The sequence below is a fragment of the Gymnoscopelus braueri genome, assembly GCF_963280865.1.
Source record: "Gymnoscopelus braueri genome assembly, chromosome: 6".
NCBI classification, from domain to species: domain Eukaryota; kingdom Metazoa; phylum Chordata; class Actinopteri; order Myctophiformes; family Myctophidae; genus Gymnoscopelus; species Gymnoscopelus braueri.
In genome coordinates, this window is record NC_137607.1 from 44,766,115 (window position 1) to 44,783,722 (window position 17,608).

Here is a 17,608-nt window from a genome sequence, read left to right on the forward strand (position 1 = left end):
CGGGTCCGGTTTGTTGTAGGAAGTTGAAATAGTTGGTGTTATTTTTGCTGGTTTTTGTTATAGACACATTGAAAATGAACCCGGTTGATGTGGTGTCCTCAAGTTTGACCAAGTTTACTTTTAAGTGTTTGTCCGTTAATTTTTTTACGGATATTTATAGTGGAACATATTACGCTCCATAAATATTTGTCTTAAATGGGCACCCTTGAAAACAAGACCAGGAGACCTGGTTCTACCAGACCCAGACTTCACATGACATGTCAGCCTGTGTCTATGCCCATGTATGGACGAAAGGGGGACAGACTTTTATGGCTGGGGCCTAAGGACAAAGTGACCAAAACCTGTTTTTTGCCCATGTATGGAGAAAACAGGTACAAAACATGCCCATGTATGGACGAAAGGGGGACAGACTTTTATGGCTGGGGCCTAAGGACAAAGTGACCATGCCCATGTATGGAGAAAACAGGTACAAAGCCTCATGTAAGCCAGACCCCCTGGGTCCGGCAAATACATGTAACAGTTTCAAAATATTGCAGATGCTGTCCAATGTGATGCAAATAGTCTTTCAAAGTTGTGCTTTGTTTGTATTCACACAAAAGGCATTTTAAAGCTGTCAGTTCAGCTTTTTCAGTGGTAAGTTGAGGGTGGCTCCTTGAACTCCCTATATGGCGATCACCCAAACGTCTGGAACTGACATCACAGTCCCAGATTTGGGCATAGCGGAGATAGCCTGCTCCATATATGTGGAGATGCCTGACACTACCTGACATCATCGTAGTGACATTAGCCAACAGTATATAAAGGCTCGATATGTCTTGGGAGAGTAGAGTTCCAGCAGCGACCCAGAGAGACATTAACTACTTACAGAGAGAGAAGCATCGAAGATAATCCAGCAATAGTTGATTCCCACAGCCTAAGGCATCACATATAAGTTTCTCTACTTAGCATAAATGGCCTTTGGATCTGGTTAACGAGTCAGCCGATTATCAGTTTTAGATGATCTGTCTCCTCCACCAAATCATCCGCGAAGACTTCCTCGACTTCCTCGAAGTCCTCTTCCTCGTCCTCCTCGGCCTCCTCCTCTTCGGCCTCTTGGTTGGTTTTCTTCTTCTCCTCCTCGTCTGCAGAGTTGGCCGCCATCTCCTCCGTCGTTCCTCCAGTTTGGAGAGTTCTCCAGAGTCTCCAGTTTGGAAAGAACCTCCTCTTTTGCCATGATGGATTTCTTCACTGCTTTGACTTGAGGTGGACACACTGGACCTGCTTTTCTCTGAGACTTTCTGACGTTGATACAAAGCTCTTTGGGCAACCGACTCCGGTCTGGGCTCCATTCGATGGTATTGTCCCTGGGCTCTCCGGTGTGGTATTTGTCCAAGCCCCCAGAACCCAGGGGTTTCATTGAAGGCGAATGGACATGCTGGCCATTCATGGTACTGCAGCTTAAAACGCCCTGGGGCGTCTATCACGAACGAGCGAAAACGGTTTTGACCAATGGGCTCGACTCACGAGCGTGCTTACGAGCTTGCGCACGGGGCTGCGCGCTTCTGTGATGCGAAACGCGTCACAGAAGTGACGCGCAGAAGCCCCAAATAGGCCCCGCCCATCACATTTCTCAACCCGGAAGAAGGGGTGATTTCGGCCCCATGCGCTGTGTGAGCAACTCAATGCAAGTGGATGGGAGGGGATATCGGGGGCCCTCTCTATTATTGTTGCCAGACCCAAGGGGGTCGGGCTTACATGAGGCTTTGTACCTGTTTCGTCCATACATGGGCATGGTCACTTTGTCCTCCGGCCCCAGCCAAAAAAAATCTGTCACTTTGTCCTCCGGCCCCAGCCAAAAAAAATGCTGTCCCCCAAAAAAGTCTGTCCATACATGGACATAGAAGGGACACACGTCGTGCGAAGCCCGGCCATTCAGATTTCAACCACTAGGGGTCTGAATCAGAATCAGAATCAGTTTTATTGTCACATCACAGGTTTACAAGGTAAAGAAGTGGGTGAAATTCGTTTTTGTACATCGTTCCCATCGCAACGTTAATTTCCATAGAAAGAAGAGGGGGGGGTTTGTCCCCCTTTCGTCCCCTTTCGTCACGAACTATTCATGACATCATTATTATGTCACAAGTATGTAATTAAGTAAAGCTCATCAACCACTGTACTCTCCATTCTGGACTTCATTCTGGGTCTCCTGGTCTATTTTACCGAACCACATCTTTCCTGGGCGCAGCTCCTCTGACGTAGAAGGGCAGGTTCTTGCAGGCAGCTCTCAGCTCCTGCTTCAAAGCCAGCATGTACTCTACCTCCTCTCCTGTCTGTAAAGGGACGGCTTGGGCCGTCATGGGAGGGAACAGGGGGCAGTGTTGCCAGATTCTGTGAGAGAAACAAGCAACCAGGTCTAGGAAAACCAGCCCAAAAGAAGCGACTATATGGGCCACATGAGCACTTTAACATATACATCAGCTATTTGAAAACAGCAGATCTACAAGCTCACAACGCGTGAGCTTGTAGATCGGCTATTTTCAAATAAAATCTTGCGGGAAATTATTATGAGCAGACCTGGCAACCCTGAACAGGGCTGTTGGCTTGACGGCAGTGGGAGGTAGAGCTTCTCCTCTCCCGATGCCCAGATCCTCCAGGTTAAAGGTCATGTTGGTTCTGCTACGCCCCCTGCCACCACGTCCAGCCATGATGATGCAGATCAATGATTATGCAATATGCGTCTATGAGGGACGATGCCGGGAAAATATATTTTAAAAGATCAAAGTGTTGACTGTTAACCCTTGCATTGTGTTAGAAAACTGCATCCACTTGTGGTGTTAGCGGGTCAAATTTGACCTGTGATTTAAATCAACCCAAAATACTTTTTTTTTTCTTTTTCTCCCACCTCATAGCTGACTTGTAATGCGTTCATATCCATGTAAACACTTTTTAAAATATTATGAGGGCTAGGATTTCATCTTTCAATATATCTTGTTTTCTATTGTAAAAATGTTAAAATTCACTCATTACATTTCTTATAATGAAGGCAATGGATAGTGATGTTATCTAGCATTAATATAATAATTAAGAATAATAATTAGAACACACTTAAAAAAAATTAAATAAAAACATACCATAGAATATACCATAGAAGGTAAAAAGTCATTTATTTTTCATAAACTCAAACTTTATTTTACTCCTGATAGCAAATGTTAATTGAGGACAAGTCTCTCTCACTCTCAAACATGAACATTGACAATTTGGGGGGAATTGAACCACACTTCTCTTCCGGGTCATTTCGGACCCTAACACCACAAGTGTCACTTTTTTGCCAGACCCAAGGGGTCGGGCTTACATGAGGCTTTGTACCTGTTTCGTCCATACATGGGCATGGTCACTTTGTCCTCCGGCCCCAGCCAAAAAAAAATCTGTCCCCCAAAAAAAGTCTGTCCATACATGGGCATAGAAGGGACACACGTCGTGCGAAGCCCGGCCATTCATGGGCATAGACACAGGCTGACACGTCATGTGAAGTCTGGGTCTGGCAGATCCAGGTCTCCTGGTCTTGTTTTTAGAGACCATTAGAATTAATTAAAATGATGATAAATAATTTTGTTTCAAGTCTCGTTCCATTAAAGAAATATAAAGGGTATTTTTTACCTATTTAAACTTGAAAATGGAAGGGTTAAACCTTTTCTTTTTTGGTGTCATCTTCATAGAATGGCATATCTGACCTAGTTGACATCTGACGGAGTCTGACGGAGTTGATAAAATACTATGTTTTTTTTAATTCCACAGCACAGTCATAGTGATTTAGAATCGTAATTACGGGGCCAGAGCTCAGCTCTGGACCTGTTTTAATATTTCCTGTATTCTGTTTCTTCTACGAAACTTGGCCATATGGTAGATGGTCATGAAAAACTACATGCGCTATAGCACTCAATTGAAAATGCCAACTTTGAGCAGGTACAACTCATGCCCTGTTTGACCTACAGCCATAAAACTTCAATACACACATGCGTCTACTCATGATGAACAACTTTAACCCTCTGACTTTTGACCTCTGACCTTTAGATCTCCCACCATTTTGAATTATATGAAAAACAGTTAAAACCTATCTCCTCCTGGGATTTTTGAGTAATCTGCACGAAACGTTTTACACATGAACTTTGGACCTATGCCGACAAACAAGCAGCGAAGATTTTCCATAAGTGAAAAAATGAAGCTTTAATGAGCCAATGAATATTGCAGTTTTATGACAATTATTCATCTGCCCCTATCACATACATGCAGACTCACATTTCTTTGAAACTTTGCGTTAATGTTGAGGGTCATTCCAAATATTACTGAAACCAATCTTACTCCAATTGGTCAAAGGGGGGCGCTATAGCGATTTTTTGAAAGTGCAAACTTTAAACAGGCAAAAGTCATGCCTCGTTTGGCCGACAGCCATTAAACCTGCTTACACATGTGCCTTGACTCATGAGGAACACATGTATCACGTTGACCAGTAAGCTCCACCCTTAGATTGTCCGCAATTTTGAGCAGTTTGAAAAACACTTAAACCCAGGATTTTTCAGCTATTTGCGTGAAACTGTATCATCTGTGTGATCTCCTTTTTCACAGGTTCTTGTCTGTTGCTCCAATGGCTTCTCCCTTAAACGTGTGCCTCACGACCGCAAGGTTGCCGGTTCAAGCCTCACTTGATTTAGACTCGTTTAAGTTGAATTGCAAAAAACATGACTGTATCAATGAATACATGTGCAAACTGTAAAGATAACATGAAATGCTTATTTGAAAGTATGTTTTTTCAATGTATGACGTACTTCATTGTGAAAATAGCCGATCTACAATCTCAAAACTTTTCAGATAGCAACGTGTTTCTGAGCTTGTAGATCGGCTGCTTTCACTGGTTCAGTTTTATCTTCAACAGACAACCTCAGCCTGGTCAAAGCTATAGCACTATAGGTAGTGTTGCAGCCTGTCAATCCGAAGGTTGAGGGTTCGATTCCTGTTAATGGCAATAGGTTGAGATGTCCAATCAATCCATTCTGCTTCCATCTCTCTCTCTCTTCAATCTATTATGTTTCCATGTCTCTCTCTCTCAATTAATGCATGTGCAACTGTTAAAGGTAACATGAAATGCTTCTTGGAGAGAGTATGTTTTTGCAATGTATGACAAACTTCATTGTGAAAATAGCCGATCTACAATCTCACAACTTTTCAGATAGCAACGTTTTGTGAGCTTGTAGATCGGCTACTTTCACTAGTTTTCGTTCCGAGGAGACACAAAAATGCCTATTGGTAAATGGTTTGTGAACCAGTGATCTAGAGTAGTTCGGGACACAGAGGCTTGGTTCATAATGGACGGAAATACTTATAAATATCAACAGACACTACCAGTAATTGTGTCAATTAATACATATGCAATTGATAAAGATAACCTGAAATGCTTATTTGAGAGGGTATGAAGTATGTATGACATACTTCATTCTGAAAATAGCCGATCTACAATCTCACAACTTTTCAGATAGCAACGTGTTTCTGAGCTTGTAGGTCGGCTGCTTTCACTGGTTCACTTTTATCTTCAACAGACAACCTCAATCTGTACAAAGCTATAGCACTATAGGTAGTGTTGCAGCCTGTTAATCCAAAGGTTGAGGGTTCGATTCCTGTTAATGGCAATAGGTTGAGATGTCCGTTCTGCTTCCATCTCTCTCTCTCTTCAGTCTATTATGTTTCCATGTCTCTCTCTCTCTCTTCAATCTATTCCGTTTCCATGTCTCTCTCGCTCTCTCTCTCTTCAATCTATTCCGTTTCCATGTCTCTCTCTCTCTCTCTCTTCAATCTATTCCTTTTCCAAGTCTCTCTCTCTCTTTCTCTTCAATCTATTCAGTTTCTCTCTCTCTCTCTTTCTCTTCAATCTATTCCGTTTCTCTCTCTCTCTCTCTCTCTCTCTCTCTCTCTCTCTCTCTCTCTCTCTCTCTCTCTCTCTCTCTCTCTCTCTTCAATCTATTCCGATTCTCTCTCTCCAATCTATTCCGTTTCTCTCTCTCTCTCTCTTTCTCTTCAATCTATTCCGTTTCTCTCTCTCTCTTTCTCTTCAATCTATTCCGTTTCTCTCTCTCTCTTTCTCTTCAATCTATTCCGTTTATCTCTCTCTCTTTCTCTTCAATCTATGCCGTCTCTCTCTCTCTCTCTTCAATCTATTCCGTCTCTCTCTCTCTCTCTTCAATCTATTCCGTCTCTCTCTCTCTCTCTCTTTATCTCTCTCTCTCTCTCTCTCTCTCTCTCTCTCTCTCTCTCTCTCTCTCTCTCTCTCTCTCTCTCTCTCTCTCTCTCTCTCTCTCCTGGCCCCGCTTATCGCTGCTTGCAGCTATATTTATTATTATTATTACCCTTATTATTATTATTATTTTGTCAGCATCTGCTTTATTTCTGTCCGTTTATGTACTAAAACTTCTCTTTCAGTCATTTTATTAATTTTTTTTGCACAATTACCACAAACTGATACATGATTCACATAAAACAGACAACATTTAATGCTATCACAAACAAACTAACATACATACAGTACATACATCATCATCTTAATCATAAAACCTTTGTATGTGTGGGGATTCTGCCCTTTTTGGTAGCCAAATTTGCGAAAAGATGCAGCTCTTTGTGAGACAGTTGGAACGAAGTAAGTAACATGTTTTTGTTTTTCCCCTTTTCAAATCTTGAAATTAACATTAACTCTGGTAGAGCGCTCATGTGGTGCCGTGGTAATGTGCCTGTCCACCACTGTAGGGGCTGGGGGTTCGAAATCAACGCGGTGCGTCTGGCTTTGTCGAGCATCTTTACGAACACGATTGTCCTCTTTGTTTCATTGATCTTTATATACGCTGTCTTTTGCATCTGCTTAAAAAAATGCATAAAGAGATTTGTAAAAAATAAAAAATAAAATTGTCCCGTAAAGTCAGAAGGGAGTGTTGGTTGGGAGGAGTAGGACGAAGGCTCTACGTCCTCCCGGTGGGGGCTCCTCACTGGCAGGTGAGTCAGTAGGATACGACAGCAGTGACAACACAGAAATGTGTGTGGGGAGGAAATGATTGGCATAACGACTAAATTGGGGAGAAAAAAGGGTAAAAAGCAAAAATAATAAAACTGGTAGAACATTGGTTTGTATCGCTACCTGGTCATGATATAAGTTCAAATACTTGTGCGTCTTGCATAGCCAGATGATCAGAGATTCTTTTCCCCACGACCTGTTTTCTTAATCCTTGAAGTATGTCAGTATGTCTTTCAGTAGGTGTAGATCTCTAATCGTCTGGCTGGTGAGACTAAAATGTTGAAAATCTTTTATCTGTTGCTCCTGTGTTCTACGATCAAGACTTAAGCACCATACTTTCTCATGTGACTAATAGCGAAAATAGCTGATCTACAAGTTCACAACTTCTGGTAATGTGATACGTTGTGAGCTTGTAGATCTGCTTTTTATTTTTACATTGTTGCATTTATTTGAATATTGTTTTTTTATTTTTATTTTATCCTGTAATGAGATTCCCAAAATTGGGACACCAAGTTGAAATGTTTAACAGAAAGGCATTATGGACAATACGTAGTATATTTAGTTGCTGTACAACCCAAGGGTTTCTATCTCTCTGTGTGTGTGTGTGTGTGTGTGTATATGTGTGTGTGTGTGTGTGTGTGTGTGTGTGTGTGTGTGTGTGTGTGTGTGTGTGTGTGTGTGTGTGTGTGTGTGTGTGTGTGTGTGTGTGTGTGTGTGTGTGTGTGTGTGTGTGTGTGTGTGTGTGTGTAGTTGGAGGTGCATGACGTCACTGTTGCTCCAGACCCTCAGCAGCAGATCATGGCCGTGGTTCAGGAGATGAGTTATCTCATCTCCTGTAAGTATTAGTTTTACTGTATATAGTTAACACTAATAATAATAATTACTGTGTTACTATAGTTACCATCACATCTCCTGTAAGACTCTGCTCTCACTATCACAGTGCAACTTCATCAATAATAAATAACATTATGCACATCTCTTCACATCAACATGTCGGTACAATGATAATTGAACATTATTAAGAAACTAATCACATTCCCAAAATAGGGATTGATTGTTAATCAATTATGTTGATTGATTAACGATTATAGTTTTTTTATTATGTATTAGTTTAACTCATCCCAAAACAAAATGTTTCGATGAATTGAGTACAAAATACCCCAAAGCCATTGTGCTTTCTTTTATTTAAAACAGACCTTGTATTGAACTGTACTTCCCTTGCTCAATCAATCAATCAATCAATCAATCAATCAATCAATCAATCAGTCAAACAAACCCCTAGTCCAAAATAACCATCAGACCTCCAACTTAAGAGTTTACTCACTTCGCTCTGATCAAAGTATAGGAGCCGTTGCATCAAACTAGTTGTGATACTGCCGTCCTTTAAATTCTGTCATGCCCTTCATTAATCATCAGAATCAGTTTTATTTGTCACATCACAGTTTGTAGGTGTAAAGCAGTCGGTGAAATTATGTGTTTGTGTTTTTCGTGCACACTTGAGTGAGAGAAAAGGAGAAAAGGGAAAGAGATAGAAAACAGGTTAAATAGAACAAATACAGATATATACCTACAGTATACAGAGAGTAAATGTGAAAACAGATGTACATATTTAGAAGAGATGTACATTAGTATCATTATGCAGGTAGAAAAAAGCATCATCCGGTACAGTGTTTAAGGTGCTGTTTCAAGAACCAGTTTGTGCAGCATGGAAAGGTTTAAAAAAAAACATATTTCACATGGTTAAAAACCACCTCAGGCAGGCGGTGTTCATGCCTTGCCCAACAGTCTGATGTCACATCTGTACAGATAGGTACATGATGAGTGATTAGATTATGAGAGATTAATGAAGGTATGACAGCATTTAAAGGAATGCAATGTTACTTAACCAGTTTGATGCAAGGGCTCCTAACTTTGACCTTCATTATCTAATCTCTCATCATGTACGTATCTGTTTTGACTCAAGTGTATTTTTCCATTGGAAAAAACAGAGGATCCGGGCATTTAATAATAAAAGGAGGAAATAGCCTTAATTAAAACAAGGCAAATGGCAACATGTTTCGACCACAACAAGCTTTCATCAGGGCAAAAGTTTTTCCGTTTCATCCTGTTAGATCCAGGAACACTGCCGATGCTTTTATCAACTTGTTTCTCCTTTGAGAACCTGGTTGTGTTTTTTTCTCTCTGTATTTTTCCATCGTGCCACTAGTAGTGGAACTTGCATTCCTTTAAATCATGCCATCCTCTTCTCTAATCTCTCATCATGCACGCATCTGTTTCTATTGTTCTATTAGCATACCTTGCATTACACAAGACTTTCTCATGAACATGGAATACCTGTTCACCTTAATGGAAACCACAACTATTGATGCTATCTTGACAAACAAAAAACTAGTTTAGCTGGTAGAACTTCATCTCCTCCTGACCTCAAGTAACACTGTCCTCTGAAAAGCCAGAAATCGGTTTGATGATGATGAAGATTAATACTTAATCTATGTTTTGGGAGTTGTGCGATGTGAGCATGAAGATTGCTATTTAAAAAAATAAATCTTAAAAAAAACCTCTTAGACCCCCTCTTAGAGGTAAAGTACCTGTCTGTCCATCTATATTGGAAGAGGCAGGACGACAAAGCTCATAGTGCTTGTATTTGGACTCTCCCTACTGGATGATTCTAGTTAATAGCAGTTATGTGAAAACAGACAAGTGCAGTATAAACTAGAAAAAGTGCTCCTCGGAGCACAGGTCTCCGCCAGGTCAGGTAGGTTATTGTGGCCTCCTGGTGGCGCTACAACAGGCCAATGTGAAAAGGGTGACATTTGCTCCTCAACATAGTGTGAATGTGCGTGCAGTTTGAACGCAATCGGACGCTGTGTTCATGATTTGCGGCATTTTGTTCAAAACAAGCCACTACTGCAAACTTTAGATGTAAATCTTAGTCAATCAGGATGGAATATGAAAAATCAAACACATCCGTCTTGATCACATGACTATAGAGATCATGTGTACCGATTTGCGTGAAATTTGGATAAAATCGGAAGGAGTAATATAAAAAAAAATGTTTTATATAAGTCAGTCACCTGGTGGCGCTATAAAAGGCAGATGTGAAAAATGCAGGGCAAAGGTTTTTCCTTGACCTCTAGGGAGTGCGCTTACAAAGTTTTACACAGATCGGTGCAGTTATAGGTGAAAACACGAATCGCCCTGTTATAGCGCCACCATGAGGCTGATTAGAACATTTTGCATGCTGTGTTTATGATTTGAGGCATTTTGTTCAAAACGGAGCACTCCTACAAACTTTGGAAGCCATTTTTAGCCAATCAGGATGGAATATGAAAAATCTGAAAGACCCGTTTCGTTTAATGACTATAGAGATACTGTGTACCGATTTGCGGGATTTTTGGACAAAATCTGTAGGAGTACTGTCAAAAAATATGTTTTGCACAAATCGGCCTCCTGGTGGCGCTAAAAAAGGCCCATGTGAAAAATGTGGGGCAGAGGTTCTGCTGTGGCATCCAGGGAGTGTGTGTGCACAGTTTCACTGCGAGCAAGCCAACGGTGCCGGAGATTAGCTGTCCACAGACAGAATGACGGACGGACGGACAGGGGGCAAAACATACTCTCTCGCCATGCCTTTCGGCCTGGCGGAGACAATAATGATGATAAAAACTATTGGGAGACTTTGGCAGCATAAAGGCTGATCCCGATGGCGTCAAGATTTTTTAAATAAAATGATCAATATAAATTATATGTGTGGTGCTCTAGTCTAGTATGTGATGGTTATATCTGTGTGTTTCTTTTGTATCTTGGGGCAGCCTGTGGATGCAGTGTGTAGACTGATGGTTGTACCTGTGTTTTTGACAGCAGAGTCCCTTTCTGTTTTTAATCTACATTAAATATCTTCACGAAGTTACCCCAGAATACGGATGCTGGGGTTTACATGGTTGATATATCTTGGTGCAACCTGTGGATCCCTGTATGTAGACTGATGTTTCTATCTATATGCACTTTTTTTAAATTACATTTGATTAATTTTTGTATCTTTGAACTGGAGGTTTAGTGTCTCATCCAGAGGAAGATGTTTGTAATTGTGTTTTGCCAGCCTATGGACAGTATGGATCCCAGCTCTCCAGTGTCTCTCATTCAGGGGCACATCGTTGTATGCCTGTGATTTTTCATATTGGTGATGTTTGTAACTGTATGTTCTTACTATCTTTTGCCAGCCTGTGGACCCCAGCGTTCCAGTGTCTCTCATCCAGGGGAAGATGGCATCGTTTGAGCCCAGTCAGAGGCAGAGCGGAGCGGGCGTGGTGCCCTGGTCTCCTCCCCAGGTCAACTGGAACCCCCGGACCTCCAGCAACATCGATGACGGACTACTGGCCTTCGTTAGTATTAACAATAATCTGTTATTAATTAATATAATTAATTATTAAAGTATACATTTATGATTAAATAGGACTCTCTCTCTCTCTCTCTCTCTCTCTCTCTCTCTCTCTCTCTCTCTCTCAGTAATGTGATCAAAATCCCTTTGCCACTCTACACCGATTAGTCCAAACCTTTGATCGAATTTTTACTAAACCTTTACTTTTAACAACATAATGGTAGAATACCTAATTATGCACCATTTGAAATACAGTATGATACTGTTGTACTGGGAGATGTTCAGGCTTAATATTTGGTTATTTATGGTTTTAGGGTTAATATTTGGTTTGTTTATATTTACAGGGTTAATATTTGGTTATGTTATGGTTAATATTTGGTTATGTTATGGTTAATATTTGGTTACGTATTGGTTAATATTTGGTTATGTTATGGTTATTTCAGGGTTAACGGTGAAGACGCTGAAAATGACCTCGGAGGCCAAAGTACAACTGACGGACATCCTGGTCAATGCTGGCTTCCCTGAAGGTTCCTGAACGTTCTTTTATCTTCTGTCTTCTGTTTAGGGCTGATTTATTTGGGTTGGCGTGAAAATAGACGATCTACAAGCTCTCAATGCGTCACACTGCGGCACATTGTGAGCCTGTAGATCTGCTATTTTCAGTGTGTGACACTGGCATGCAAGCAAGCAAGCACAAATCACCCTAAAGAAATACTTACATCTGTCTTCTGTTTCAATGCCATGAAATAGATCTTCATTCTCTCTCTCTCCCTTTCTTCTGTCTCTCTCTATCACTGTCTCTGTCTCTTTCTGTCGTGGGACCAGACAAAAATCTAGACGTGGTGGTGTCTCTGCTTGCGTTCGGTCGTATCCCAACGTGTGTTACCACAAAGAGAAGAGGAAGATTCTCACCACAGAGGGACGCAACGCTTTGATCCACAAATCCTCCGTCAACTGTCCCTTCAGCTCCCTTGACATCAAATAGCCTACCTGAGTCCTTACTTTGTCTTCAGTGAGAAGGTATGGAGGCATGGATTGGTGGGTGTGTGGAGGGAGGACTGGATGGATGGATATTATATAATATGTGATTCTAGAAATCTGTACACCCTATATTGTATATACTAACTGTCAGGAGTTCTAGTGCAATTTAATAATTCAATAAAGACGTGTTTTAATCCCGTCTGTGGCCGAACGCCATTTTTTCACCCTCGTTTACTTCCTGTTTACATTGAGCGTAATTCCGGGTTTCACCAGATGCGGCGCGTCACTACCGCCCATTGGGAACTTCCGACAGAATCGGCCACAGACGGGATTAAAACACTTCTTTATTGAAAGATATGGATTATTACATTGCACTAGACAGTTAGTTAACATTTGGGGCTTGTGGGTAAGCCCCTTTATTTTTGCATTTGTACATGTTTGGAGCCCCGGACAGGCTAGGAGCTGAAAGTCCCGGTGACAATGGGGAGTGTCTACAACTCTCGTACAGTAGATTGAAAACGTCAGTAAACCCTAATTGATCTTGGATATTGCATAAAGGCAAAGGTTAAAGCCTCAATCTACAATTACTTCAACTGGTTGTCTGTATGGCTACCAATACTGTACATCCTAATTTTACATATCGTGCTAATTGTTTATGAAACACGGCACTAGTGTGTGGGGGAGCTCCTTGCTGTTTCACAAATCACTCATTAGGACTTATTTTGCTTTAATCTCTGTACATGATGAATTGTATTTGTATTGCACTTTTCCAAACATAATTACAAAGTGCTTTACATACATGTTAAAAACAGCAAACATCAGCAAGAGAAAAATGGAAATAAGAAAAAAATTAAACATAAAAACAGATTGTAGTCAGCCCATACAGTAAAACAATCCTGAGGAAAAAACACTTTATATACAGATGTGTTTTCAAAAGCAATGTAAGCGACATAAGATGCACATGGCAGGTCCACAGAGAAAGTAAAAGTCTGCATAGAGGAACAGATCCAAATGAATGGAGGAAAAACTGTCAGTTTCAAGTAAAGTGTTCCAGTTGATAGTGACTTCAACAGTCTGATGGTAGCCTGGTGGAAGCTCTTCAGAAACCTGGTGGTCTTGCCCTTGATACTATGGTAGACCTCCTTGCCTGGCCTTGGGGTGGTGCATGTCCTTGATTATACAGTGAGCTTTGACTACACACAGCTTCTTGTACATCTCCTGGAGGGAGGGAAGTGGTATATTGAAGTCTATTTATTTCGACAGCAGAAAAAGCGTTCTATACAGCACTGTTTGTTCATAAAGGCGATAGTGTGAACACACTCTTAACTGACGTCTGGTCCTCTCCACAGGTTCGGTGACGGACCCCGCCCTCCCAAGATGGGTCGCTTTGACGACGGAGGCCGAGGAGGAGGAGGAGGGTACAGGGGGGGTGGAGGCGGGTACAGAGGAGGAGGGTACGGGGGAGGAGGGTACGGAGGAGGAGGTGGCTACAGGGGAGGGGGAGGCGGCTATAGGGGGGGAGGAGGCGGGTATGGAGGTGGAGGTGGGTATAGGGGAGGTGGAGGAGGATACAGGGGAACTGGAGGAGGATACAGAGGAGGTGGAGGAGGATACAGGGGAGGTTATTAGACGTAGGAGGAGGAGTTGTGATCTCTAAAGGGGGATTTCACTTTAAAGTCATACTGTGTAACTTTGCTTTTTGGAGTGCTTTTGGGGTGACACCTCTGGTAGCCACACGTCATTACACCATCTGGTTATAGCTGATTTTTGCTTCCGGCCCTCACCAAGAAATACATTAACAGAAAATGACCTGAGGCCGATTCTAAAAACGCCTTCTAAATCCTGATATAAGCTTTCTGAAAAACTTCAAACATGTATTCAAAAATTATAAAAAAATTATGTTGCTATATACTGTACATAGCAACAGGAACCCCAAAAGGGGTTCCCGTTCTGAAAGGTATAGTTACAAATAGGGGTTCCCGCTCCAAATGGTTAATAAAAATGGAAGAAGAAATACATTTCTGGTTCCATAGCACCTCCTGTGAGTGCCTGCGTCATTTCGGTGTTAGTTTAGTAATGTAGGGACCACTCAACGGCAGACACTGTCTAAATAATATTTAGAGAACTGGTCATACAGCACATTTATGTGAAATGGTTATTGTGAAAATTATGCCAGTGGAAGACTATATATAAAGTATATTATTGCGAAGATTACACGCTATGATTTCAAAACACTTATGTGGTCATTTTCACATCTACTTGGACTTTAAATAACTGCCAGGGTTCACACAAAAGCCTGAGTAGACGTTAAAATTACCCAAGTAGTGTTTTCAAGTGAAATTCTCCTTTGAGGTGAACTCCATCAGCGTGGAAGCTCTCATCTAGCAGATACTCCTCCATGCAGCTGTAATCATTGTTTAAATTGAACTTTATTAGTAGAGAAACACTTCACATGACCTTCCTGGATATGATGTCACAGAGGGGGGAGGGGTTACTGTCGGTGTGGATGAGATATTAGCAGAGCTCGACCGATGTAACAGATTATTTGAATTTTTGGATGACGGTATCAGCGATTTTGCAATCGATTTTGGACATGTCATTTACGGTGAAAAGCTCAAAGTTTTCACACACTTTGAAAACAACAGCAGATCTACAAGCTCACAGTGTGTCTCGTTACGATGTGTTGTGAGCTTGTAGAGCTTTTGACATTTTTGAATAGGTCTTAAGTGGTTAAATAAAATCCATATATCAGTGGTCTAAAATCGTGATCGTCTTCAGACCCAAAATTCTAGCATCAGTCGGGCTCTGGGTATTCGTGGTATTAGATATAATTTTTATAGTTGTACTCGTTCTAGTATTTAGTTGTTCTCTGTAAAGGACAGAGCAGTCATAGTTTAACTGTGCAACCCAATAATGTGTTGACACGAGGTGTGTTCATAACTTGAACACCATGAGCGCTCCCACTGCCTCAACATCAAGGTGTAATATCTCCCATTGCACAAAACGTGCTTTCCGTCTTGGCTCAGCAGTTGGCATTTCGGGAGACCCGGGTTCGAATCCTGCATAGGACATAAGTCTTACAGATCGCAACTTTAACTGATTTCACAGCACTCTGACGTCAGTGTGAAAACGCGTGAAAACGGAGCAGATTTTCTGAGCATGTTTACGAATGCACCCGTGATGTCTAGATAATGTGTCATCTGACAAATCATAATTGATCGTTTGAGAACAAGTTGGAAGGAAAACTTGATAATGTGTCTGATTAGCTAGATGCCCGATTCTTTCTTCGTTGTGCTCCAGAAATGATCTACAATTGTGAGCTTGTAGATCAGCTATTTTCAGTGTGCGATGCGGTCGCACAACAGAGCATAAATTAAGCATTTCAGTCCTGTTATGTCAATGTCAGTTATATCACCCTAAATTTACAAGCCTAAGAAATGTTTATTTCAAAATGTTGTTTTCTTCCCTCAAATTCAGTTTCAGCAACATCTAACTGATCTGAGTAAAGCAGGGAAACGTGGTTGTTTATGTTTTTGGTCATAATAAAGAATCTTTTATACACCTGCGCGAAGTTTTTCTTCCTATACAGAACATGGAAATTAAAGCTCTATTTTCAGATAAAAAATATACTGAATTATTTGACAGCTTTAGTTACTTGTTACTTTGCAGGTTTAGATGATTACAAAACATACATTAAACAATTCAGGCCATTTAAATATAGACTCTCTACAAGCTCACAGCACTTAGCATCGTGACATGGTGTGAGCTTGTTGATGGGCTATTAAAACATTTGTGAAATGGGACATTTCTTTGATGTACTTAACATTTATTTTGATGCCAATGCTAGTACAGATTTGAATACAGGAGTTTTGCTTGTAACTGGGTATTTCCACATTGCAGTATTTTAATTAAAGCTGCACTATGTAACTTTGCTCTTCTACCCCGGATTTAACCCGGTTTCCTGCACAAGTCCTGAAATGTTTACCTATGAGCTAATAGAGCCTGCCTGCTTGCACAGGGGATACATTTAATCTTGACCATCAGGTCAAAATTCGTGTCAGATTCTGTTTTTAGGTGAGACATGACCTTTTCACATGTTCAGTAGATCATTAGAAGATCAATAGAAAAGCAGGGAGACAAAATACAACCACCCCAATTGTATAAGTTATATTGTACTAACATACTCTACCATACAGATTGGACAAAACTAAATTTTATTCATTAAAAAATAACACTAATAATGGGTGAATTTCACCCGAACAATTGTAATTATGTGATTTTCATAATGTTGCTGATGTCTGAGGTGGGCGGGTCTTTGGGTCTGATTGTATTAAACGACGTTAAACTCACTAACATGGCAGCTGTACGGAAAGCTTGAATTATCCTCTTTCTATCTGCAAAGTTTTTGTTTCATAAAAATCCACCCTAGACATGTTATGAGCTACTTTCTGTCAATAAATTCCGTGCAGGTGATAATCTTTTTTAAGTTTCAGAGTTTGGATGCGCTCGTTTTCACTAACGCAACGTCCTGCTGCCTCCTGCATTATATGCAATTTCGAAACAGGTGGTACGCAGGACCGTTGAGTGATTTCCAGCGAGTGCTTCCAAACTCCAATGCTCCATGCTGCTCAATGTTTTGCCACTCAGTCAAGGGGGTCTTTATTCATCAACAATTGCATAATGTTTTAGTCCCAGTTATTCATTCACGTGGGTTTTCATCTTGTTTAGTCACAGGAAAAATGGTCGTTAACGAAATCAACACTACTTGTCAGTGAGAAAAAAACAGTCAGCTGGACGGAGCTAATCAGTCTGAATGCCAGGCTAGTGCAGCAGTTCCTATTTAGTTTGGTATAGGAGGCCAACTGCGCTAGACAAAGCATACCTCTTAGAGCTTACACATTTCTCTCTGCCAAATGTGTTATATTTTTCATGTATCAACGTCGATCTTGGGCTTGAATGCTGCTGAACTTTTTTTTTTTTTTTTTTTTTTTTTGACGTCACTATCAAGAGCAGACGGTATTGTCTGTCTGGTCAGGTGTAGGTATTTTTTTAAACATATCTGTGACACATAACTCTGAAACACTTCTGCATGACAGTGACATCCCTGTCGTGTCCTAGTATCTTTAATGTATTGTTGACGCTCATGCTATACATTTGAGGGATTAATGTACTGGTCCTAGCATGGATGAGCATGAAAGATCAACAAACATGTCCAAAAGTAA

General features: G+C 41.0%; 1 long non-coding RNA gene and 1 pseudogene across 2 annotated transcripts; one reads left to right on the forward strand and one right to left on the reverse strand.

Annotated features, from left to right (window-relative positions):
* Positions 1 to 975: 975 nt before the first annotated feature.
* LOC308086962 (DNA-directed RNA polymerase III subunit RPC7-like) lies at positions 976 to 2,684 on the reverse strand (annotated as a pseudogene). Its single transcript has 3 exons — positions 2,554 to 2,684; positions 2,200 to 2,367; positions 976 to 1,430 (listed from the first exon to the last, which is right to left on the reverse strand). The product of its transcript is annotated as a DNA-directed RNA polymerase III subunit RPC7-like (transcript).
* An 11,693-nt stretch (positions 2,685 to 14,377) lies between these two features.
* On the forward strand, positions 14,378 to 15,947 carry LOC308087302. Its single transcript, XR_013933309.1, has 2 exons — positions 14,378 to 14,919; positions 15,165 to 15,947. It is a non-coding gene; the product is annotated as an uncharacterized lncRNA (long non-coding RNA).
* The last annotated feature ends 1,661 nt before the right edge of the window (positions 15,948 to 17,608 follow it).